Here is a 25,910-nt window from a genome sequence, read left to right on the forward strand (position 1 = left end):
ACCAGAAGGACAGAAATTACTAAAGTTAGGGCAGAAATAAATAACATTGAGAATAGGAAAACCATACAAAAGATCAATGAAAGTACATGTTGGTTCTTCGAAAGAGTAAACAAAATCGACAAACTTTTAGCCAGACTCACAAAACAAAAAAGGGAGAAGACCCAAATAAATCGGATAGTAAATGAAAGAGGAGAAATCACAACAGACACTGCAGAAATTCAACATATCATGCGAGGCTTCTATGAACAACTATATGCCACCAAGCTAGAGAACCTGGAAGGAATGAATGATTTCCTAGATACCTACCAACTTCCAAAACTAAGTAAAGAGGAAGTGGATAACATGAACAGGCCCATCACAGCTAATGAAATTGAAACAGTTATCAAAAATCTTCCCAAAAATAAAAGTCCTGGACCAGATGGTTTTACAAATGAATTCTACAAAACTTTCAAAGAAGAACTAATACCTCTACTTTTAAAAGTCTTCCAGAAGATTGAAGACACTGGAATACTCCCTGCCAGCTTCTATGAAGCCAACATCACCCTGATACCAAAAGCAGACAGGGACACAACCAAAAAAGAAAACTACAGACCAATATCTCTGATGAACATAGATGCGAAAATATTGAACAAAATTCTAGCCAACCGGATACAGCAGTATATCAAAAAGAGTGTTCATCATGACCAAGTGGGGTTTATCCCAGGTATGCAAGGTTGGTTTAATATACGTAAATCAATCAATGTGATCCACCACATCAACAAAAGCAAGACCAAAAACCACATGGTCATATCAATAGATGCAGAGAAAGCCTTTGACAAAATACAACATCCCTGTATGATCAAAACACTACAAAAAATAGGAATAGATGGAAAATTCCTGAAGATAGTGGAGTCTATATATAGCAAACCTACAGCCAACATCATACTCAATGGTGAAAAACTGGAAGCATTTCCACTCAAATCAGGTACTAGACAGGGATGCCCACTATCACCATTACTATTCAACATAGTGTTGGAAGTTCTTGCCATAGCATTCAGGCAGGAGCAAGGAATTAAAGGCATACAGATTGGAAGAGAAGAAGTCAAACTCTCCTTATTTGCAGATGACATGATAGTATACATGGAAAAACCTAAGGACTCCAGCAAGAAGCTTTTGGAAATCATCAGGCAATACAGTAAGGTGTCAGGCTATAAAATTAACATTCAAAAGTCAGTGGCATTCCTCTATGCAAACACTAAGTTAGAAGAAATTGAAATCCAGAAATCAGTTCCTTTTTCTATAGCAACAAAAACAATAAAATATCTAGGAGTAAACCTAACCAAAGAAGTGAAAGACTTTATACTGAAAATTATGAGTCACTACTCAAAGAAATTGAAAAAGACACAAAGAAGTGGAAAGATATTCCATGTTCATGGGTTGGAAGAATTAACATCATCAAAATGAATATATTACCCAGAGCCATCTACAGATTTAATGCTATCCCCATCAAGATCCCAAGCACATTTTTTAGGAGAATAGAAAAAATGCTACAAATGTTTATCTGGAACCAGAAAAGACCTAGAATTGCCAAAACAATCTTGAGAAAAAAGAACAGAACCGGAGGCATCACACTCCCAGATCTTAAACTGTATTATAGGGCCATTGTCATCAAAACTGCTTGGTACTGGAACATGAACAGACACACTGACCAGTGGAATAGAATTGAGAGCCCAGAAATGAGACCCCACACGTATGGACATCTAATCTTTGACAAAGGGGCCCAGACTATTACATGGGGAAAGCAGAGTCTCTTCAACAAATGTTGTTGGAAACAATGGGTTGAAACATGCAGAAGAATGAAACTGAATCACTGTATTTCACCAAATACAAAAGTAAATTCCAAGTGGATCAAGGACTTGGATGTTAGGCCAGAAATTATCAGATACTTAGAGGAAAATATTGGCAGAACTTTTTTCCGCATAAATTTTAAAGACATTTTCAATGAAACGAATCCAATTACAAGGAAGACTAAGGCAAGTATAAACCCATGGGACTACATCAAATTAAAAGGCTTCTTCACAGCAAAAGAAACCACTACCCAAATCAAGAGACCCCTCACAGAATGGGAGAAGATCTTTACATGCCATACATCACATAAGAGTTTAATAACCAACATATATAAAGAGCTTGCCAGACTCAACAACAAGACAACAAATAACCCCATCCAAAAATGGGGGGAGGACTTGGACAAAATATTCACCACAGAAGAGATCCAAAAGGCCGAGAAACACATGAAGAAATGCTCCAAGTCTCTGATTGTCAGAGAAATGCAAATCAAGACAACAATGAGATATCACTTCACTCCTGTGAGAATATCACACATCAGAAAAGGTAACAGCAGCAAATGCTGGAGAGGGTGTGGGGTCAAAGGAACCCTCCTGCACTGCTGGTGGGAATGTCAATTGGTCCAACCTCTGTGGAGAACAGTCTGGAGAACTCTCAGAAGGCTAGAAATGGACCTACCCTATGATCCTGCAATTCCCCTCCTGGGGATATATCCTAAGGAACCCAACACATCCATCCAAAAAGATCTGTGTACACATATGTTCTTGGCAGCACAATTTGTAATAGCCAAAACCTGGAAGCAACTCAGGTGTCCAACAACAGATGAGTGGCTGAGCAAGTTGTGGTATATATACACAATGGAATACTACTCAGCTGTTAAAAATGGTGACTTCACCGTTTTCAGCCGATCTTGGATGGACCTTGAAAAAATCATGTTGAGTGAAATAAGTCAGAAACAGAAGGATGAATATGGGATGATCTCACTCTCAGGCCGAAGTTGAAAAACAAGATTAGAAAAGAAAACACAAGACGAACCTGAAATGGAATTGGAGTATTGCACCAAAGTAAAAGACTCTGGGGTGGGTGGGTAGGTGGGGACAATACAGGTCCATGTAAAATGATGAATGAAATAGTGGGGGTTGTATTGTTTAATGGGAATCTGGGGAATGTTATGCATGTAAAAAAAAAAAAAAAAGAAGTAGAAACGCAAAGCAGAAATTGACTGAGTTTGGAGTATGGCACCAAAGTAAGAAAGCAGAAGTACACTAGAGTTTGCAGTGAGTACCCTCCCTAACACTTCTTCTCCACTATTCCAAGCTTTGGGTCCATGATTGCTCAACAATTTGTTTGGCTTTGTATGTTAACTCTCTTTTCAGTCATCAGGTTCCAGATGCCACCAGGATGCCGGCCAGGCTTCCCTGGACTGAAGACCCCACCAATATGTCCTGGAGCTCAGCTTCCCCAGAGCCCCACCCTACTAGGGAAAGAGAGAGGCAGACTGGGAGTATGGACCGACCAGTCAACGCCCATGTTCAGCGGGGAAGCAATTACAGAAGCCAGACCTTCTACCTTCTGCAACCCTCAATGACCCTGGGTCCATGCTCCCAGAGGGATAGAGAATGGGAAAGCTACTGGGGAGGGGCTGGGATATGGAGATTGGGCGGTGGGAATTGTGTGGAGTTGTACCCCTCCTACCCTATGGTTTTGTTAATTAATCCTTTCTTAAATAAAAAAATAAAAATAAAAATAAAAAAAAAAGAAAACCTTCCAGTGGGAGGAGATGGGATACAGAACTCTGATGGTGGGAATTGTACCCCTCTTATCCCACAATCTTGTTGATAATTATTAAATAACTAATGAAAAAATACATGCCTGAGAGTCCTAGTTTGATCCCCAGCATCACATGTACCAGGAACAGCTCTGTTCCACAACTCTCTCCTCTCTGTCTCATGTAAAAACTCCCTCTCTCTCATCTGAAATAAATAGGCTGGCTGCCCATATATGTGTGGCTTTGTTTCTGGAAAGCTGGAAGTCAGACATTATGATGCCTCCATTTTTGTTCTTTTCTGTCAGGAGCAGTTTTGCTATTGAAAGTCTTTCGAAGTTTCAAATAAATTTCAAGACTTTTTTTCTGCTTCTGTGAAGAATGCTGATGAACTTTGATAGAGACTGCATTGTATCTGTATGTTGCTTTACACAGTATAAGCATTGTAATGGTGTTAAGTCTTCTAATCCATAAACATGGACCAACTTTACATCTTTTGGTGTCTCTCAACAATATGCTAGCTTTCGTTGTATGAGTCTTTCACTTGTTTAGTTAACTTTATCCCATAGTAGTTAATTCCTCTTTATGCAATTATAAATAGAACTGCTTTCCCAATTTCTTGTTTTTCTACCTCACTGATTGCATATAGAGACACAACAGAGTTTTATACATTATTGTAGTAGCTTGTCATTTCACTGTATTTGTTTATTACTTTTACTACAAGCTTTAGAATTTTCTATGTTTAATATCATGTCATAGCAAATAGAGTTTTACTTCTTCCTTTCCAATCTGGATTTCTCCTATATATTTTTCTTGTCTAATTGCTCTTGTGAGGACTTTCAACACTATACTGAATTACAGTGGTATGAGTGGGCAATCTTGTCTGATTCCCTATTATAGAGAAAAAACTGGGATATTTTCCACCATTGAGTCTGATATTGATTGTAAGTTTGTCAGATATAATCTTTACTGTGTTGAGGTATACAAAACTTTGAATTATCAAATGTTATCTAGTTTCTCTGAGTAACTGTGGGCTGCTAAGACACTTACATAAAGTACTAGCATCAGCTTCACAAGGGCCATAAGGCGATTTAACAACTCATATTTCTTCATAGTGCTAAATGACTTGGGTGATTATACTTATCTCCTCGTAAATAGTACAAGTTTAGAAGCCTAACCTAAGAAATCTAATCTCATACCAATTCTATCTTCCAGTCAATTAAAATACTCTCTTTACTGCTCGCCTTCATTCTACTTAACTTGCTTCCCTCCCTTCTGCTCTTTCACACGTTTTTCTGTCATAGTAAATTCTCCTACTTCACACAAAGGTGTGTGTGATATCTGAAACTGCTGGTCTCAACTTTAAGAGACTCAGTAGCTTCCAAATTACATGTTAACATTCTGCAACTGACACCTCACTCTGAATTCTAGAACACTGACACAGTATCAGCACTATCTAATAAGGATGGATGGATGCAACTCTGAGATAATAATGTAAGTTCTTCCTCTCCCCTTCCATTGCCTCTCATTCTAATATGATCCCAAAGAGCAAGTGTAACAGAAAATAAGAGAAATCTTTAACCTCGATTTAAAAATATATTCTCTTTTTTAAAAATTTTAAACCTTTATTATTGGAGAGAGACAGCCAGAAATTGAGAGGAAGGGGGAGACAGACAAGAAGAGAGATAGACACCTGCAGCACTGCTGCACCACTTGCAAAACTTTCCCCCTGCAGGTGGGGACTGGGGCCTCAAACCTGAGTCCTTCCTAGTTGTAACATGTGCACTCAACCAGGTGTGCCACTACCCAGTCCCACAGAATTTATTAATTCTTGATCAACTGGTATAAGATGTTTTAACCATCTCTGAATTAATAGTTCCTAATCTGAATTAGCTTTGCTTATAAATATTCTCTCTCTCTCTCTCTCTCTCTCTCTCTTTCCCCCTCCCCCTCACCCTCTCCCTCTCTTAAGGAAAACAATAGGGACCAGGTGGTGGCAAACTGGGTTGAGAGCACATTATCATGTGCAAGGACCTGGGTTCAAGCTTCAAGTTCCCATCTACAGAGGATTTCATGAGTTATCTCTCTTTCTCGCTTCCTATCTCCCTGTACTCTTTCAATTTCTCTGTCCTATCAAATAAAAAATGAATTAATTTAAAGAAAGGAAAAATAACTTGCCATTCAGCTATATTACCCAGGTGGGTCACTGGCAGGTGAGTTTCCTATCTCTGCCTCATTATTCATTTAATTCAGTTTCTCTAACTCCACGGCATATGTGCTATAAGAACACCTAAAGCTTCAATTTGAAAACACGAGGAAGAAACCCTGCAGAACAATTTTTGAAAGTCTACTACAGAGAAAATTGAAACATTTAAACCAAAAATAAAACGCTTTAGGGTTTGGGAGGTGGCTCAGAGGGTAGAATGTATGCTTTGTCATGAATTTCAATCCCTGGCACCACATGAGAACATCATGGTAGTAGCATGGTGACTAATGCCACTCTGCAGCCCCCTTGAAATATAAAGTAAAATTATTGAGACAAGGAAGACTGGTGGTATTGTACATGTGTGAGACCCTGTGTTCCTTTCCTGACTAAATAAATAAATAAGGTTTTATTTCCAAGAATTTATGCTCTCTAGGGTTAAGGACAATAATTATTCAGTTTTATACAACCATAGAATAGTTATAGAAATATTAGGAATATGTACCTATTATTGACTTTCCTGGTCCATAACAGTCAAGCAGAGCAAGTAATTATGGAAAGAAGTCTTATGGTAAAGCACACACTCTACCAGGTGAGCTATCTCCCGGCCCTGCACAGAAGCTTTTAATTAACCTGAGGTTGATGTTTGAGTTATTGCTAGATTCATGTATACTGAGATGATGGATTTACAGACATACTAATCTGGAAGAACAATAAGTAATGGGAAAATTAAGACAAATGAGGTTGGAATGCCCTGTGTTCCACCTACAGAGAAGAAGTTTCACAAATGGTGAAAGTAGTGGCATCTCTTTTCCACTCTCCCTCTCTGTTCCCTTCCCTCTCAATTTCTCTCTCTCTCTATCTCAAACAAATAAAAATTTTTGTCTAATGATTGATATACAACACACAGAAGGGCTTCTGAAGCAGCAAAGTTCTACTTTTTGGCCAGAGCAGCATTCTAAATATTTGTCTTATAACAATTTGTTAAGTCAATCTTTATTCCTCTCTCCCTTTCTTTCTCTTTCTCTTTCTTTTCCTTTCTTTCTCTCTTATATACAAACAAAAAGATATTGGGGTGAGAGGTAGATAGAGATGGAAAGAGAGACACCTGCAGTACTGCTTCACCACTTGTGAAGTGCCCCCCCATATGTGGGGATCAGGGGCTTCAACCTGGGTCCTTGCACATGGTAACATGTGCATTCAACCAGGTGAACTACCATCCAGTCCCTAAACTGTACTATCTGGAATACATGCTAAAACTTGAGAACCACTATTTTAAGACATAATTTACAATTCCAGGAACATGGTGTTAAATTAGATTTACAAGTCTAGTACCACTTGTGAATTTTACCCAGGAAGAATTAAATGAAAGCAGAAAACCAAACAACCACTACGTATTTAATTTCTTCTATTCCTACAAAACTATGATTATTTCTAAAATCACTTCATAGATGTGGAAAGGTTATTGACTATGTGGAGAAAAAAAGCAAACTTCAGAAAACATGTCAACTGTATGTTCACATTAAACATACACACACACATAATAATTTGTTAAACTGAAAAAATGTATATAAAAATGTTCCTGTTGGGAGTCAGGCGGTGGTGCAGCGGGCTAAGTGCATGTGGCACAAAGCGCAAGGACCGGCCTAAAGATCCTAGTTCGAGCCCCTGGTTCCCCACCTGCAGGGAAGTCGCTTCACAAGTGGTGAAGCAGGTCTACAAGTATCTGTCTTTCTCTCTCCCTCTGTCTTCCCCTCCTCTCTCCATTTCTCTCTGTCCTATCCAACAACAACTACATCAATAACCACAAGAATGTTAAGGGCAACAAAAGGGAAAATAAATAAATAAATATTTTTAAAAATTTAAGTGTTCCTATCACTCAATCCATGAGAACAGAAACTATTCATTGAGAGCCAGGCTGAAACATCGGTCCAGTGGTCACCTTTATAAGACAAAAGAAAAGTCACAAGAGTAGGTAAGGGACTTGGCAGAGGGCACAAAGACCACTGTCAGACTTGAAATGAGAGCCCAGACCTTCCTGGCCATCAGGCCTGCACTTCTCTTTTTAAAGCCTGCTAGTCTCCCACAAAACAGACATCCCTTAAAGGGCATGGTTATTGTCCCTTTCCAAGAGAGGTAATTCAGTCAACTTTGAATTGGGAAGCCTGGGTTTTTTTTAAGATCCATTACTTAATGCAGCTCAGAAAAGAAAAAGAAAAATGGAGAGACCAAAAGATAATCACTGGTCTACAGGTTTTTGCTTAAATTATTTTCCAGGTAGACAGATTAAGTTTTGCTTAGAATAGCAAAATAGAGTTTTGTCTCCCTGGTCCTAGAGCAGCAATACAGTCAAATGGAATGAATGCCATTATTTTGCAGGAGCCCAGGCAGCCCTGCTGTGGAATCACAATATCTGATAAGGTTACAATCAGCTCTTCATCTTTCTAGATTTAAAACCACAACATGACCTTTGTCACCTCACTCAGACACCCCCAATGGTCTCCAATACTGGTCTCCAATACTGCTTTCTTCCCCTTACCTCTCTCTTGTTCTCTCTCTCTCTCTCTCTCTCGTACACACACACACTCCATCAGATTTTCCATGGCTTCTATTTGCTTAATAATTTGGCTTCTGTATGCTTCCTCTTCAAATTTACACACAGAGACAAAGAAAAGACAAAAGAAAAGTATACTACATACAGCTGTGATTTAAAATTTTCATCCAATTTAGTTAACTAGTAGATTCAGAACTAATTCTAAAGGTCTGTTACAGTTTTCTCTCTCTGTCTCTCTCTCTGTCTCTGTCTCTCTCTCTCTCTCTCCCTCTCCATAGACAGAGAAACAGAGAAAGGGAGTGAAAGACAAACTTCCTTCAATGTGGTAGGGGCCAGGTTCCAAGATGGATCATGCACACAGCAAGAGTGTACTATCTGTCTTTGTTATTATTTTCAGACATCTTCTGAGCATTTCCTAGCCTTTTCTGATGTTTTGCGTTTATGCTTTGTGGTGGGCATGTATTGTGCCACGTGCTACCTTCCCCACACAGTACTGTCCAAATCTCACTCAGCTTTGCTGGGTACCTCCCAGGTCTACAGGCCATTGTTAGCAAATTTCTTTTCTCTCTTCCTTTTCTGTCTTTCTTTGCCACCAGGTCTTTTGCTAGGTCTTCTTGCCTTCACGACTTCACCAATCTTAATGGGCATTTTTTTTTTTTTTTAGAGATCTCTAACAGGTTTTGATATGCTGTGCTGGGAAATTATGCCGATGCAGTCACATCTGCCATGTTGTCCCCTCAGGCTACTGCTAGTTCCCGCTGAGAGTTGGGACATTCTCGGAGTGCCTGTTCCGCCATGTTATGCCCTCAGGACATTGTCTATATCCCCGTGATATCTGGAGTGCTTTGCTCACTCCTCCCCCCTCCCATTCTCACGAGAATTATCATCCTATCCTGGAGTGCTATGGTTACTCCTCCCCCTTCCCATTCTCGTGAAAGCTACTTCTATAAAAACCCTTCGTTTTCCACACCTCGCTCTCTTGCCAGCGCTTCGCTCCGGTGTTCAGACGCAGGAAAGGTTACTACGTGAGGCGGCCATTTTCGCTACCTCCACATGGCCCAACCTGCTTCTCTAGCACCCAACTCTGAGGTGCCAGCGCAAATAAAGATTTGTGATCCCGCTTTGCTCCAGACCTCCTCTCTGTCATCTCGGTGGCCCGCGCTCAAAAAGATCTAGCACAACAACAATGCTGTATGTATCTTACATTATCTTTTTTTAAATTAATTTACTTATTTAAGAAAGGAGACATTAACAAAATTATAGGATGGGGGGGTACAACTCCACACAGTTCTTGCCACCCAATCTCCATATCCCATCCCCTCCCCAATAGCTTTCCCATTCTCTATCCCTCTGGGAGCATGGACCCAGGGTCGTTGTGGGTTGCAGAAGGTGGGAGGTCTGGCTTCTGTAATTGCTTCCCCATGAACATGGACATTGACTGGTCAGTCCATACTCCCAGTCTGCCTCTCTCTTTCCCTAGTAGCTTGAGTCTCTGGGGAAGCTGAGCTCCAGGACACATTGGTGGAGTCTTCAGTCCAGGGAAGCCTGGCCGGCAACCTGATGGCAACTGGAACTTGGTGGCTAAAAAGAGAGTTAACATACAAAGCCAAACAAATTGTTGGAGAATCATGGGCCCAAAGGTTGGAAAAGTGCAAATGCAGTGTTGGGGGGTACTCACTGCAAACTGTAGTGTACTACTGCTTTCAGGTATATATTTGCCTTAGTTTATGGATACCTGTGAACATATGCTCTATGTCCTGGAACCTGGTCTATATCTAGGTTTTGGGACTTTGTTAGGAAGTGAACCACCTGGGGTGGAACTAGAGAATACTATGAAAGGAAAGGTCTCACCCGAGTGATGAAGCTGAAGGGTTGTCATTCCACACCTGAAGTCTCTGGAACAGTCTGAAGTGAAGCATGCTGGGGTGGCACTCGTTGTGTTGATTAGGTTGCAATCAGCGGATGCAATATTATTTGATAAGAACTGGGAGAAGCATAAGGGAAAGTGGGCCCTACCCTAGGGTGCCAGGACTGGGGAAGTTTAGGCTCTATAGTGGAAATGTGAGGTTCCTGCTGTCTTAGGGTTCGAGAAGACAATGGATAGCTACTGTTATCATCACATTATCTGGTAATTGGGTTAGCTTTGAAAAGTCCCTTTGTTAGACATACAATCAATTTCTCCCCCTCATATTAATTAAATATTAATAAATTAATTATTAATTAATAATTTAATTAATTAAATATATTACTACAATTTAATAGGTGTGTACATAAACCCCATTCCCAACACCAAAAGATTGTGTCCCATCCCACTTACCCGCCCCCACCCCCACCCCACCCCTGCCAGCCCAGGAAGCCGCATGTCCACCCTCCTGTTCATCACAGGGATTTTTACTTTGATGCCCTACTTTTTAAACACAGAGAGTGAGGGGCTGGGTGGTAGCAAACCGGGTTAAGAGCACATAGTACGAAGTGTGCCAGGACCTCATTCTTGAGACTCCAATGCATTCTTGAGACCCACTGCATCACAACTCATTACATTTTTACGTTTTTTAATTTTTATTTATTATTGGATAGAGACAGAGAAATTGAGAAGGGAGGGGGAGATAGAGAGGAAGAGAGACTACTGAGCCCTGCTTCACCACTCATGAAGCTTTCCCCCTGCAGGTGGGACCAGGGGCTTGAACCTGGGTCCTTACGCACTATAATTGAGCAGTTAAGCAGACACACCACCACCTGGACCCCATTTGGACTTTTAAAAAATATTTTATTTGGGAGTTGGGTAGTAGTGCAGCAAATTAAGTGCATGTGGCTCGAAGTGCAAGGACTGGCATAAGGATCCCAGTTCAAGCCCCTGGCTACCCACCTGCAGGGGAGTCGCTTCAAAGGCAGTGAAGTGGGTCTACAGGTGTCTATCTTTCTCTCCCCCTCTCTGTCTTCTCCTCTCTCCATTTCTCTCTGTCTTATTTAAGAACGATGACATCAATAACAACAACATGGACAACAAGAGGGAAAATAAATAAATATAAAAAATATATTTTATTTATTATTTTTCAATGAAAGAGACATACAGTGAGATAGAGTCCAAAGCACTGCTCAGCTCTGGCTTATGGTAGTGCTGGGGATTGAATCTAGGACCTAGGAGCCTCAGGCATGACAGCTTTTCATATCACCATTATGCTGTTTCCCCATCCCTACATCTTGCCTCAAAAACACACACACACACACACACACACACACACACATACAACTACCACTAGTTGGAAAAATAACAACGGGATTTTAGAAATACAAGTTTTGTTTTCTTCAAAGTAGTCCTTCCAAAGTACTTAGTAATAGAAAGAAATTCTGATATCAAAAAATAAATTAGGCCTGGTACCTATTTTGAAGGAAAGAAAAGGAATAAGCTAAAGTTGTCATTTTAAGAACAATAAATGATGGCTATTTAGCAAAACCAGAAATTGATGAAGTGGGTATAACACTGGATCCTCAAGCATGGGGTACTTAGCTGATCCCCAACATTGCGTGTGCTAGAGTGGTATTCTGATATTCTCTCTCTCTCTTAAATAAATAAATCATTTTGGGGAGTCAGGCAGTAGCACAGTGGGTTAAGCATACATGGTACAAAGAGCAAGGACCGGTGAAAGGATCCCAGTTCAAGCCACTGGCTCCCCACCTGCAGGGGAGTCATTTTACAGGCGGTGAAGCAGGTCTGCAGGTATCTATCTTTCTCTCCCCCTTTCTGTCTTCTCCTCCTCTCTCCATTTCTCTCTGTCCTATCCAACAATGACAACATCAATAACAACAATAACTACAACAACAATTAAAAAATAAAGGCAACAAAAGGTAAAATAAATAAAAATAAAAATAAAATAAATCATTTTGTTTATTCCACTATCTTACTAACAGGAAGTTTCCTGTGATGGTATTCCTACCCTCCCAGCCATGATGGGCTTCAGAATAGAGGATACACTTTAAATATTAGTGATTCTAGCCCTATATTAAACATCTTGGGACAAAGAGAAATCATTATTTTAAGGAATCCTTTAATACCCTATAGGATTTTTTTAAATCCCTATTAGTGCATATCTTTTGAAATCAACTTCCTTAGATGGCTCTCAACAGGAAGGGTTTTTAATTAGCTGCAAATTCTTTACTAGATGATAAAGTGTTTACTTTACTTACATTTCAAAGTATAAAATACCCTGGCTGAGAGCCAAAAAAAAAAAAAAATCCAGATTTTATTTGCGCAGAGCAGCAAGGATGGAAAACACTTAAAGGCATCTGATTCTCAGTTTGGGAACAGTGTCTCTCAGTGATAGTCACAAATCTCCACTCATACTAAGTACCACAGGTAAGTGTTTCTGTAACTCTTTAAATTTTGTTTTGTTTTTCGGGGATCTATGGGAGAAGGCTCTCAATTTTTTTTTCTACTTTATCTACAGATGTCAGCAGATTGTGTTCTGATTCGTGACTGGTTTTGCAGCTCCTCACTGCGATTCTGAACAGAAAGTGCAGGAAAACAAAGACTTCCGTGAGCAAGTAGCAAGTATCAAGTAACCCAGGAGAATCCATTCCAGATTAAGGAAATTGTGAATGATTAAATGGGCATCTGTTCTTAAAGCAGCTATAAAGCTCCAAGACTTACTTGGATTCTTCCTCACTCATGGTAATTCCTTCTATTACCAACTTCTACCTTATTTTTGTTTTTCAATCATTTTATTGGAATGTTAATGGTTTACAGCACAGTTGTTGACACATGGATACAATTTCTCATCTCCCTACCATAAGCATTTGTAAAATACTTGCACCTTCAACTTAGGTCCTTTTCTACCATCATGCACCAGGACTACCATACACTGACTCTCTCTCTCTCTCTCTCTCTCTCCCTCCCTCACTCTCCCTCTCTCTCTCCTTCCCTGCCTGCCTGCCTACCTGCCTTCTTTCCACAGAGTTCTTTGCTTTGGTATAATATACCAAACCCAATTCAAGTTTTACTTTGTTTCTTTGTTTTGCTTTTCTGTCATTGTTTCTTAAATTCCACCTACAACATCCCATTTCAATCCTTCTCTTATCCTTGGCTTATCTCATTTAACATGATTCATTCAAGCTCCACCCAAGATGAGACAAAGCAGATGATTTTTGTCATCTTTTTTAAAATAAAGTAGAGGGAAATGGGAAGATAGAGAGGGATAGAGAAAGAGAAGCACCTGCAGCACTGACTCACCACTCATAAAGTTTCCCCCCTGCATGTATGGACTGAAAGTTTGAACTGGATCCTTGCTCATTGTAACTATATACACCACTGTTGGTCCCTTAACATATGAGTAATATTCCATTATATATCACAACTTTCTTTCTTTTTTTAGCTTATTTTCCCTTTTTGTTGCCCGTGTTTTATTGTTGTTGTAGTTATTATTGTCGTTGCTGATGTCATTGTTGTTGGATAGGACAGAAAAATGGAGTGAGGAGGGGAAGACAGAGGGAGGAGAGAAAGAGAGACACCTGCAGACCTGCTTCACCGCTTAAGAAGCGACTCCCCTGCAGGTGGGGAGCAAGGGCTTGAATTGAGATCTTTATACCAGTCCTTGTGCTTCATGCCACATGCATTTAACCAGCTGTGCTATCGTCCAACCCCCATACCACAACTTTCTTAGCTACTGCTTTGTCACTGGGCACATGGGTTCCTTCCAAGTTTGGGCTTTTACAAAGGAAACAAACACACCCATCCAAAACGATCCAAATTCTACCTTGATTCTAAAAAGAGATAGCTCCTCTTCATTAAACTCCCACCAACACGTTCAGCTCTGCTCGGTCCAGATGCCTCTTGAGCCCACTATGTCCACCATTGACCCTTTCATAGGAAGATGGCGCTTGTTGGAGAACAAAGGCTTTAAAGAATACATAAAGGAGCTAGGAATGGGAATGGCTATGCAAATAATGGGTTCAAAGGCCAAACCAGATTGTATCATCTCTTCTGATGGCAAAAACCTAATTTGAGCCTTGATTCATTTCTCTCATAGCTTCAAGAGGCACACAGAACACCAATGTGAAAACACCAGGGTCAATTTTTACAGCATCACTTCTATTTGGAAGCAAAGCAACAGACAGCTTTATATGTGAGGCCAAGTGATGCTCAGGCCATCTGATGTTCAGGATGCTGATGACAACACCCTCTGGGCTTGCTCTTCCAATTTCAAGCTCTCCTATCAAGGCTTAAGTTGTAGATAAGATGAGAAGCATATCCAGATGCCAGAACAACTATTTCTAGGGACTAAAAGACAAGCTGTCAAATGAAGGTCTGAGCTACTTAGAAGACATCTGATTCTTTGATGCTGTTTTGTTTTGGTGTGTTTTATACCAAAGCACTGCTCAGCTCAGACTTATGGTGGTGCAGAGAATTGAACCTGGAGCCTCAGCTCCTCAGACATGAGAGCCTCTTTGCATAACCTTTATGCCATCTCCTCTGTCCTTCTTTGATGCTTAAGTGTGTACCTCCCCAGATTTTGTAAATCAGACTTTAAGGAGTGAATGTGAGGATCTTTGTGTCTTGATAGAATCCCCAAATGCAATGATAAGTTTGGAAAGTATTTCAGGGGCTACCTAGAAAAACAGACAGTTAAGTAGAAGACAGACTTAGTAAACTGTCACAGGTTATTTTAAATAAATTCTACCTATCTTAAGTAGGTTTTTGTTTGTTTTATTATGCTTAGGGAAGATCCCTAGCCTCTGTGTGATGTCACAACTCCTGGCCACTTTTTCATCTAGATAAAAATGGCAGAGAGAGGGAGAGAAAGCACAAAAGTGAAGATTCCTACAGTACCATAGCATCCCCCATGTGGTGCAAGGGCTCAAACTTGGGTCATATCTTACTTGGTGAGCTATTTCACCAGCCCTGGGTAGGTCTTATTACCTATCCCAACTATGCAGTGTTACAGAGATTAAGTTCTAACTAGGAGCAGAGTTCATTACAAACCTTGTGAAGGGTCTGCCCAGCACTTCCTGTAAAGCATGGTAAGTAATTACATAAGGTACTTGGGTTATATTAGTTATATTAGGTGTTAGGTGCTCAGTTCAGACAATGGAGTGAGAAAACAACCACAGTGTGTAAATGAATAACCATGGCTGTGTCACAATCTTCATCTAAAGGCAAGCAGTATAATAGGCATAAAGCTAGATTTGGCTAGTGCATCTTTAATTCCAACACAAGTACCGACTTATTCTGTTTGTTTAAATTAGGACTTAAGGCCAAGGATATAACTCAATGGTATAGCACAGACTTTACATGTATGAGGCCCTGGGTTGGACCTCAGCTCCATAAAAAAATCAATTAGTTAATTTAAGACTTAAAAGGTATACCTTATCATGTGCAAGGACCTGAATTCACACCCCTACTCCCTACCTACAGAGGAGAATTTCACAAGTAGTGAAGCAATGCTGTAGGTGTCTCTCTTTCTCTCTTCCTCTTTATTCCCCCTACCCTCTCAATTTCTTTGTCTCTATCAAAAAGGAAGGGGGTAAATGGAGATGGGGAAGATAGCATAATGATTATGCAAAGTGACTCTCATGCCTGAGGCCCCAAAGTCCTAGGTTCAGTTCCCCCGCAACACCATAAGCAAGAGCTGAGCAGTGCTCTGCTATTAAAAAAAAAAAAAAAAAAGTGAGGGTGGCCACTGGGAATAGTGGATGTGCAAGCACTGAATTCCAATGATAACACTGCAGGCAGTAAAAAAAGAATAAGAAAAAGGTGATGACCATCAAGCTGTTTGGACCTTTTCTCTAGGCAGAAAGCTTAATCTCAAATCACAGAGAATGAATAAAGCATGACTTTAGTTAGTGTATACTGCTGGCACTGGATCATTTTCTTCATGCTTCAGACTGGATGCTGGGGTATTCTACTAAACCCTTAATTAGGTACCTAATGTCAGACATTAGGTACAGCCAAATGGCATTCTCCAAGGCATAGATATACTTCAAGAAGATAAGAGAAATAGGTTGAATTTTTTTTTTCCCCCAACAGAACAGGAAGCAAGGCTTGGGAGTGAAAGAGACCATAGCACTGAAACTTCCATCAATACGATCAATACGGTGGGGATCAGGTTCACACACACAGCAAAGCAGTGCACCATCCCAGAGAGCTAGCCCAAAAGGTTGAAAAATTCACTAGCCCAATAGGTTGAAAAGTTTTTTTGTTGTTGAAATTTTACTTTTAAATTTTTTGGTATTATCTTTATTTGTTGGATAGAGACAGACATAAATCAAGAGGGAATGGGGTAATAGGGAGAGAAAGAGACAGAGAGGCACCTGCAACACTGGTTCACCACTCACAAAGCTTCCCCCCTCCAGGTGGGGGGTGAGGGCTCAAACCTGGGTCCTTGCACATTGTAACATGTGCGCTCAACTTGATGCATCATCACACAGCCGTAGGATGAAATTTTAAAAAGTGGCAGGGGGGAGAGGGGCGTAGCGCAGTGGGTTAAGCGCACGTGGCGCAAAGCACAAGGACTGGCGTAAGGATCCCGGTTCGAGCCCCCGGCTCCCCACTGCAGGGAAGTTGCTTCATAAGCAGTGAAGCAAGTCTGCAGGTATCTATCTTTCTCTCCCCCTTCTGTCTTCCCCTCCTCTCTCCATTTCTCTCTGTCCTATCCAACTACAACAACATCAATAACAACAATAATAACTACAACAATAAAACAACAAGAGCAACAAAAGGGAAAATAAATATTTTTAAAAATTAATAAAAAAAAGTGGCAGTGACACACACATTTTGCGATTATGTAATATGTTCAAGAGCAGACTGTTCTTTTTTTCTTTTTTCTTTTTATTAAAGAGAAAAAATGCTTCACATTGCCCTAATGTCAACAGCTTAAAGTAGTTATAAACTGTCACGATACACTTATGAGCCAATGAAACATGCACCTTCTTGTCCTCTGCTAATCTTCCTCTGTTCCATCTTTCTCAAATGTGCAATTCTCTGCATGGTTGGGTGATTCTGAGTAAATCAAATATGCTTCACTCCCTAATTAATGTATAAACCTAGATGGCTTAATCCCATTTTTTTATTTGCTCAGGCAGCAATTATCATATTATTTCCTATATGGAGGAAAACTTATGGTAAATACAAAATAAAAACATTTTACATAGATGCCTGGAAAGTCAGAAATAGATTATACAAAGGCAGCTACGCTTAACTGACTAGTGAAAACACAAGCAAGCAGAGGGCAATGCACAGAGGCAGGACACCATACTTGTAAGTCTGAGAGCCCAGAGATCCCAGGTTCAATTCCCAGCACCATTATATGCCACAGGTGAGCAGTGCTCTGGCCTGTCTCGGTCTCTATCTCTCAAAACATACTAAATACAATATTTTTAAAAGAGAAAAACTAGAATATCTATAGGAATGATAAGTACTTACCCAATGAAGAATTCAGTTCTCTTTCCAAAGTAAAGGATTTTTGCTCAGAGGTAGCTGTGAAGCCAGTAACTAACTTCCCAGCTTCAATAAATGGAGGTGAAGCTATGTGATTACTTCTGGTCAAGGGAATATGAGTGGAAATGATGTATTTCACTAAATTTAACTTAGCTTTTTTTTAAACGTCATTTTATTGGGAGGCTGATGACACATGGGCACAATTTCTCATCTCCCTGTGATATATCTACAAAACACTCTCACCATCAGTTTGGGTCCTTTTCTCATTCAGAGTCCACCTTCTAAGAGTTTTATTTTTTTTCTCCCCATAGTGCTGCTCAGCTCTGGCTTATGGTGGTGCAGGGGACTGAACTTGGTACCTTAGAACTTCAGGCATGATTCTCTAATCATGTAACAAGACTCCAAGGACTACTCCACCTATACCCCTCCTCTCTTCCCCAGAGTCCTTTACTTTGGTGCAATACACTACACTCAGTTCAAGTTTTACTTCACATTTCCCTTTTCTGTCCCTGTTTCTTAAGTCCTATGAGGTTAGCAGATATTTGTTCCTCTCTTTGTGAATTATCTCACTTAACATGATTTCCAGTATCTTTTTTCCATACTCTCTATCTCCTTATGGCACCACTGGAGACATCATAAGGATGTCTAAGTCCAATCAGAAATAACAAACTTGAATACCATGTGAACTAGAAATAAACTTGACTGGAGCTGGTCACTGAGACCTGCATCTGCATGCTATAGCAGTTAGCTTAACTTGACGGAATAAATCCGTTTGGATAAATCACAATTTATCAAAGGGTTTCTAAGAATCACATTGATAAGCTTATAATTATACTTCTTGCCACCAATACAATCTATTCATATAACCCAAAAACCCAACCTGAATGACAAGATAACTTGAGTATTTATTGAATAAATTTTAACCAATAATTATCACTTTTTAAAAATAAAACTCACCAAAAACAAATGTATTACATATTTACAGTACATTTCAAATATAAAATACAGGGGCTGGGCTGTGGCAAACTTTGTTGAAAGTACACATTACTGTTCTAGCCCCCAGCTCCCCACATGCAGGGGAGTCGCTTCACAGGCGGTGAAGCAGGTCTGCAGGTGTCTATCTCTCATCGTCTCTGTCTTCCCCTCCTCTCTCTATTTCTCTCTGTCCTATCCAACAATGATGACATCAACAACAATAACTACAACAATAAAACAACAAGGGCAACAAAAGGGAATAAATTTTTTAAAGTAGAAAGTACATATTACCATGCACAAGGACCCAGGTTCAAGCATCCAGTCAGTCCCTACCTGTGTGTGTGTTGGGGGGGGGGGGGGCGAGGCTTCATGAGAGATAAACAGTCTAGTTTTTTCTCTCTCCTCCTATCTCCTTCATTAATAAAGAAAATCTTTTTAGCTGAAGGAGGGCTACAGAGCAGCAGCTGCTGCATTTCACTCTCCCGGTCAACTAGGAATAGCAGAGGATCACCTGAGCACACAACAAGACAAGACAATGATTACTTTGGGAACCCACCAAGTCACAGGTGAGTACAAACACATGTGACTCCTGGACATAGAGGAACTTAAGGAGAGATTCCTAGTGCTAAAAGCCTGTTGAGGAGCCACCTCTGGTCTGAGTTTTATCAACCAAAAGACAGCTGAAGGGAGGAGAGGACCATAAGTTTCACCAATTGCAGCTGTGAGTCTCCATTGCTACTGTCCCTGGGAGGCTGGAGCAGCAGTGAGGAGGCCCTGTGCTGACATGAGGGGGCAGAGAACTGACCTAGCAACTCAGGAGAAGATCTACACTTCCAGTGGTCTGGAGGGAGGGCTGTATAATGAGAGCCTTTCCAAATTATATATCCTGATGAATTGGGAGACACGGTGAATAACTGCCTCCGACCCACAGAGTACAAACAGGATTTGTTTACAAACTCACAGGGCCAAGGACTGCTGCCTACCTTGGCTCTGACAGCTGGCAGAGCACCTTAAACCATACTCCCAGTGGGGGAGAAGTGATAGGGTAAAGATAAGAGGGCTCTGAACTCCAGTTCCATCAGCACCCAGAGAGAGAGCCCTGAGCTTTGGAACCTTGGGGGTGTGGGAGTCCCCTTGTGTGGGGATAACCACTATGCTATCTCTCCCCCACTCTGTTTTATCTCTTGGTCAAGAGTGAATGATTAAGCTAAAAAAGTCTACTTAAGAGTTTAAAAAGCCCTCAGGCTCCCATACCCTTCAGGCAAGATTTAGCACATAAGAGGGGGGAGTCGGGCAGTAGCACAGTGGGTTAAGCGCACATGGTGCAAAGCACAAGGACTAGCGTAAGGATCCTGGTTTGAGCCCCCGGCTCCCCACCTGCAGGAGAGTCACTTCACAGGCAGTGAAGCAGGTCTACAGGTGTCTATCTTTCTCTCCCCCTCTCTGTCTTCCCCTCCTCTCTCCATTTCTCTCTGTCCTATCCAACAATGACGACATCAATAACAACAACAATAATAACTACAACAATAAAATAACAAGGGCAACAAAAGAGAATAAATAAATATTTTTTAAAAAAGAAATAACCTCCATTAAAAAAAAAAAAGAACACAAGAGAGGTTAACAGCCACCATGCTTCACCTCAAGAACTGAGATAACATTAAAACAACTGTTAATTTCCAAAACTAGAAGTCTTTAAGTACCTTACTTAGACAAAAGTCAATCCAGGCAAGTGTGATTAGTGGTTTGGAATGTACTGAGAGAGGGACCTTATAACACACTAAATATAATGGTTAAACCAAGAAGAAACATAGGAGAAATGAACCAGGACAAAAGCACAGATAAAAGCTCTCCAAAGGTAGAAGCACTTAAGAATGAGGACAACATCCAAACACTAATTGAGGCATTAGTCATAGGAGTGAGGAAAGCTTTTGAAAATAATATCACCAGATATGGGGAAACAGCAAATAATACTCTGAAAGAAAACACTAACTATCTTGATGTAGACAGCTGAAAGCCAAAATAGCTGAGCTAAGAGCACAACTAGCTAAATAACGTAATGCAGTGTCAGAACAGGGTAACAAAATAGTTGAGCTTCAGGAAACAGAGGAGAGAAAATAGAGTAAGTGAGGCAGAAAACAGAAATAGCAAGATCAAGGATGAATTGGAGAAAACTAAGAAAAAAGTAAGAGATCTCAAAAAGAGATTAAGAGATACTGATAACAACAACAGAGACATATGGTATGACTTCAAAAGAAGTAATATATTTGCATTATTGGCTTGCCAGAGGAAGAAAGAAAGGGAGGGGAAGAAAGCACTCTACAGGACACAATAGCTAAGAACTTCCCTACTCTAGACAAGATAAAAGACATAAAGGTTCAAGAACCCCAGAAGGGTGGTCGGGCGGTGGCGCAGTGGGTTAAGCGCATGTGGCGCAAAGCGCAGGGACCGGCGTAAGGATCCCGGTTTGAGCCCCCGGCTCCCCACCTGCAGTGGAGTCGCTTCACAGGCGGTGAAACAGGTCTGCAGGTGTCTATCTTTCTCTCCCCCTCTCTGTCTTCCCCATCTCTCTCCATTTCTCTCTGTCCTATCCAACAATGAATTGCGTCAACAAGGGCAATAATAATAGCCACAACGAAGCTGCAACAAAAGGGGGAAAAAAATAGCCTCCAGGAGCGGTGGATTCATGGTGCAGGCACCGAGCCCAGCAATAACCCTGGAGGAGGGAAAAAAAAAAAAAAAAGAATCCCAGAATGTCCCAAACAGAATGAACCCAGACTTAAAGACACCAAGACACATCATATTTAGAATGGAAAGGAATAAGGATAAAGAAAGGATCCTGATGGCCTGTCAGTGCCCATGCTCAGCAGAGAAGGAGCTACAGAAGCCAGAACTACTATCTTCTGCTCCCCATAAACAACCTTAAACCATACTCCCAGTGGGGGAGAAGTGATAGGGTGAAGATAAGAGGGCTCTGAACTCCAGCTCTATCAGCACCCAGAGAGAGAGAAGGAAAAGGAGAGGGTCATATAGACATAGCTACAATGTTATGGACATGGCTTAGAGGGGAAGGGAGGATTGAATCAGAAAAAGAAGGGGCAACTATGCATAAATGTGGACAGAAGTTGTAGAGAAGATGGTTGGCCCATATACAACTTTAGGGGAACTGTGGTGGATTGCAGAGAGGAGAGTCTTCTTCTAGCGTTTGCCCTTCTTCCGTAGCGTCAGGTTGAGCCTGATGTAAAGTTTCGAGACCTCCTTTGAATCTGGAGAGGTGGCAGTCGTTGACTATGTGGGTCATAGTCTGTCTGGGATGCATTGGATCGACCTTCTCGTGGTGCATCCCATGAGTACCCATTCATTGGGGAAACTGACGATCCTTCCAAGCCGACTGAATCCACATGGATCCCAGTCACTTTCAAAGCCAGCAACAAGCAGCTCCTGACAGCTTTCAACCTGACGCTGTTGACTGGCTACGGAAGAAGGGCAAATGCTAGAAGAAGAATAGTCTGTCTGTAGCCGCAGGGGCAGTTCAGGTCATCTCTGGCTCCCCAGCGATGGAACATAGCAGCGCACCGGCTATGGCCTGTTCGATAGCGACTGAGGAGGGCCCAATCATAACATGCTAGGTCAAAGCCGGGTTGACGCTTGCAGGGGTCAGTTGACTGCCAACTCTGTTTCCAAGAGTCTGGAACAGAGAAGTTCAGTGTAGGCGTAGGAGACCAGATTGGATGACAAGACGTCAAGCGTTGAACAGAGTGGGCAAAGATATCCGCGTATATTGGCAGGTCCGGTCGAGCGTAGACGTGGGAAATGAACTTAGATGATGCCACATCCCGACGAATATCTGGCGGGGCGATGTTGCTAAGAACTGGCAGCCATGGAACCGGGGTGGAACGGATGGTTCCAGAAATTATCCTCATGGAGGAATATAATTTGGAATCGACCAAGTGGACATGGGGGCTATGGAACCATACTGGGGCACAGTATTCTGCAGTGGAATAGCATAATGCCAGAGATGATGATCGTAGTGTGGAAGCGCTCGCGCCCCATGAGGAGCTGGCTAGTCTTGCAATGATGTTATTCCTCGCACCCACCTTTGCTGCAGTTTTTATGAGATGATCGTGAAATGACAGGGTGCGATCGAGAGTAATGCCAAGATAGACTGGCTGGGCTTCATGCCGGATTCTCGTATCGTCAAGCTGCACATTAAGCTCATGCGAGGCCGAGGCATGGTGTAGATGGAAAACAGATGATACCGTTTTTGCAGTGCTAGGGATTAGTCACCATTTTTTACGGTAATCAGATATCAGAGAGGAGAGTAATGATTCAGAACTTGTGGGAATGGTGTGGATTCAAACCCCTGCTGACATGTAATTCCGTAATATGAAAATAAATTTTAAAAGGATTTTTTTAAATACTTATTTTATTTTTATTTATTTATTCCCTTTTGTTGCCCTTGTTGTTTTATTGTTGTAGTTATTATTGTTGTTGTCATTGTTGGATAGGACAGAGAGAAATGGAGAGAGGAGGGGAAGACAGAGAGGAGGAGAGAAAGATAGACACCTGCAGACCTGCTTCACCGCCTGTGAAGCGACTCCCCTGCAGGTGGGGATCTGGGGTTCGAACCAGGATCCTCATGCCGGTCCTTGTGCTTTGCGGCACCTGCGCTTAACCCGCTGCGCTACAGCCCGACTCCCCTTTAAAAGGATTTTTTAAAAAAGGATCCTGAATGCTGCAAGAGAAAAAGAGTTACCTACAGAGGAAAACCCATAAGATTAGCAGCAGATTTCTCAACACAAACACTAAAGGCCAGAAGAGAATGGCAAGATACATATCATGTGCTCAATGAGAAAGACTTTCAACCAAAACTACTGTATCCTGCTAGACTATCATTCAGACTAGATGGAGTCATAAAAACCTTCTCAAAAAAAAAAAAAAAAAAACTTTCTCAGACAAGAAACTATCACCAAGCTTGTCCTGCAAGAAGTTCTGAAAGGTCTCTATTATAAACAACCACATCACCATGTACATACCATACATCAGAACACTCTGAATAATGGAATTAAAATATCTTCATTCTGCTTTTTTTTCGTAGTGCCTCAGAGGCGGTTGGCTGCTTCAACATGAAGCTGAACATTTCCTTCCCAGCAGCCTCTGGCTACCAGAAATTCATTGAAGTGGACGATGAGCAAAAGCTTCACACCTTCTATGAGAAGCATATGGCAACAGAAATTGCTTCTGATGTTCTCAGTGAAGAATGGAAGGGCTATGTGGTCAGGATCAGTGGTGGGAACAACAAGCAGGGTTTCCCCATAAAGCAGGGTGTCCTGACCCACGGTCAGTTGTGTCTGCCTCCTGCTGAGTAAGGGGCATTCCTATACAGATGCCGGAGGACTGGTGAAAGAAAGCACAAGTCTGTTTGGGGTTGCATTGTGGATGCCAATTTGAGCATTCTCAACTTGGTCATTGTGAAAAATGGGGAGAAGGATATTCCGGGACTCACTGATACTACTGTGCCTCATCGCCTGGAGCCCAAAAGAGCTTAGCAGAATCTGCAAACTTTTCAGCCTTTCAAAAGAAGATGATGTCTGCCAGTATGTTGTGAGAAAGCCACTAAACAAAGAAGGTAAAAAACCTAGGACCAAAGCGCCCAAGATCCAGCATCTTGTTACTCTACATATTCTGCAACACAATCATCGCCACATTGCTCTGAAGAAACAACACACTAAGAAAAACAAGGAAGAGGCTGCAGAAAATGCTAAACATTTGGCCAAGAGAATGAACGAGGCCAAAGAAAAATGTCAGGAACAGATTGCAAAGCAATGGAGGCTGTCTTCATTGAGAGCTTCTACCTCTAAGTCTGAATCTAGTCAAAAATGAGATTTTTAAAAGAGTAACAAAATCTGGCACACACAAAAAAAATCTTCATTCTATAATATCAATAAATGTCAATGGTTTGAATTCACCTATTAAAAGGCACAGAATGGGAAGATGGATCAGAAAACACAATCCAATCACATTTTGTCTGCAGGAATCCCACCTAACTCAACAAGACAAACACAGACTCAAAATGAAAGGATGGAAAACCATCATACAAGCCACTGGACCACAAAAAAGGGCAGGAACAATTATTCTGATATCTTACACAATAGACCTGAAAACAAATAAAATTTAAAAAGATAGGGATGGGCATTACTTAATGCTTAGAAAATCAGTCAGGCAACAGGACTTAATGATTATTAACATGAATACACCCAATGAGAGGCTATCTAAATATACCAAACATATACTGAAAGAGCTCCGTAATAGTTGGAGATTTCAACACCCCATTCTCTCAACTTGAAGATCATTTAAGAAGAAAATCAATAAAGAAACAAGGGAGCTAAATGAAGAGATAAATAAACTAGAACTATTGGACATTTTTAGAGTCATTCACCCCAAGAAACTGGAATACACATTGTATTCAAGTCCACATTGGTCTTTCTCAAGGATAGACCAAATGTTAGGCCACAAAGACACTGTCAACAAATTCGAGAGCATTGAAATTATCCCAAGCATCTTCTCAGACCACAGTGGAATGAAACTAACACTTAACAATAAAGAAAAAAGTTACTAAAAGTCCCAAAATAAGGAAACTCAACAGTAGACTACTTAACAACTACTGGGTCAAAGAGGAAATTAAGGAATAATCAAAATGTTTCAAGAATTCAATGAAAATAAAGACACAAGCTATCATAATATTTGGGACACAACTAAGGCAGTACTGAGAGGGAAAGTCATTAAATAAATAAATAGGACTGTAAATGTAAGAAGAGATATCACAACAGACACCACAGAAATCCAGTGTATCATGAGAGACTTCTATGGTCAACTGTATGTCACCAAGCTAGAGAACCTGGAAGAAACAAACGAGTTCCTAGATAACTACAAACTACCAAAATTAAACAAAAAGGAACTAAAAAACATGAACAGGCCAATCACAGCCAAAGAAACTGAAAAAGTTATTAAAAAAAAAAAACTTTCCTAAGAAGAAAAGCCCTGGACCAGATGGTTTACAAATGAATTCTAGAAAACCTTCAAGGAAGTGTTAATACCTCTACTTTTAAAACTCTTCCAAGGGAATTGGGCAGTGGCACAGCAGGTATAGTGCAAGGACCAG

General features: G+C 40.9%; 1 protein-coding gene and 1 pseudogene across 2 annotated transcripts in view; one reads left to right on the forward strand and one right to left on the reverse strand.

Moving 5' to 3' along the window:
* The window catches only part of LOC132532417 (ankyrin repeat domain-containing protein 6-like), a 216,900-nt gene that overhangs the window by 170,047 nt on the left and 20,943 nt on the right, over window positions 1-25,910 (reverse strand). The gene's annotated exons all lie outside the window — the stretch shown is intronic.
* Window positions 23,189-24,646, forward strand: LOC103122918 (small ribosomal subunit protein eS6-like; annotated as a pseudogene).

The sequence above is a fragment of the Erinaceus europaeus genome, chromosome 13, assembly GCF_950295315.1.
Source record: "Erinaceus europaeus chromosome 13, mEriEur2.1, whole genome shotgun sequence".
Lineage (NCBI taxonomy): Eukaryota > Metazoa > Chordata > Mammalia > Eulipotyphla > Erinaceidae > Erinaceus > Erinaceus europaeus.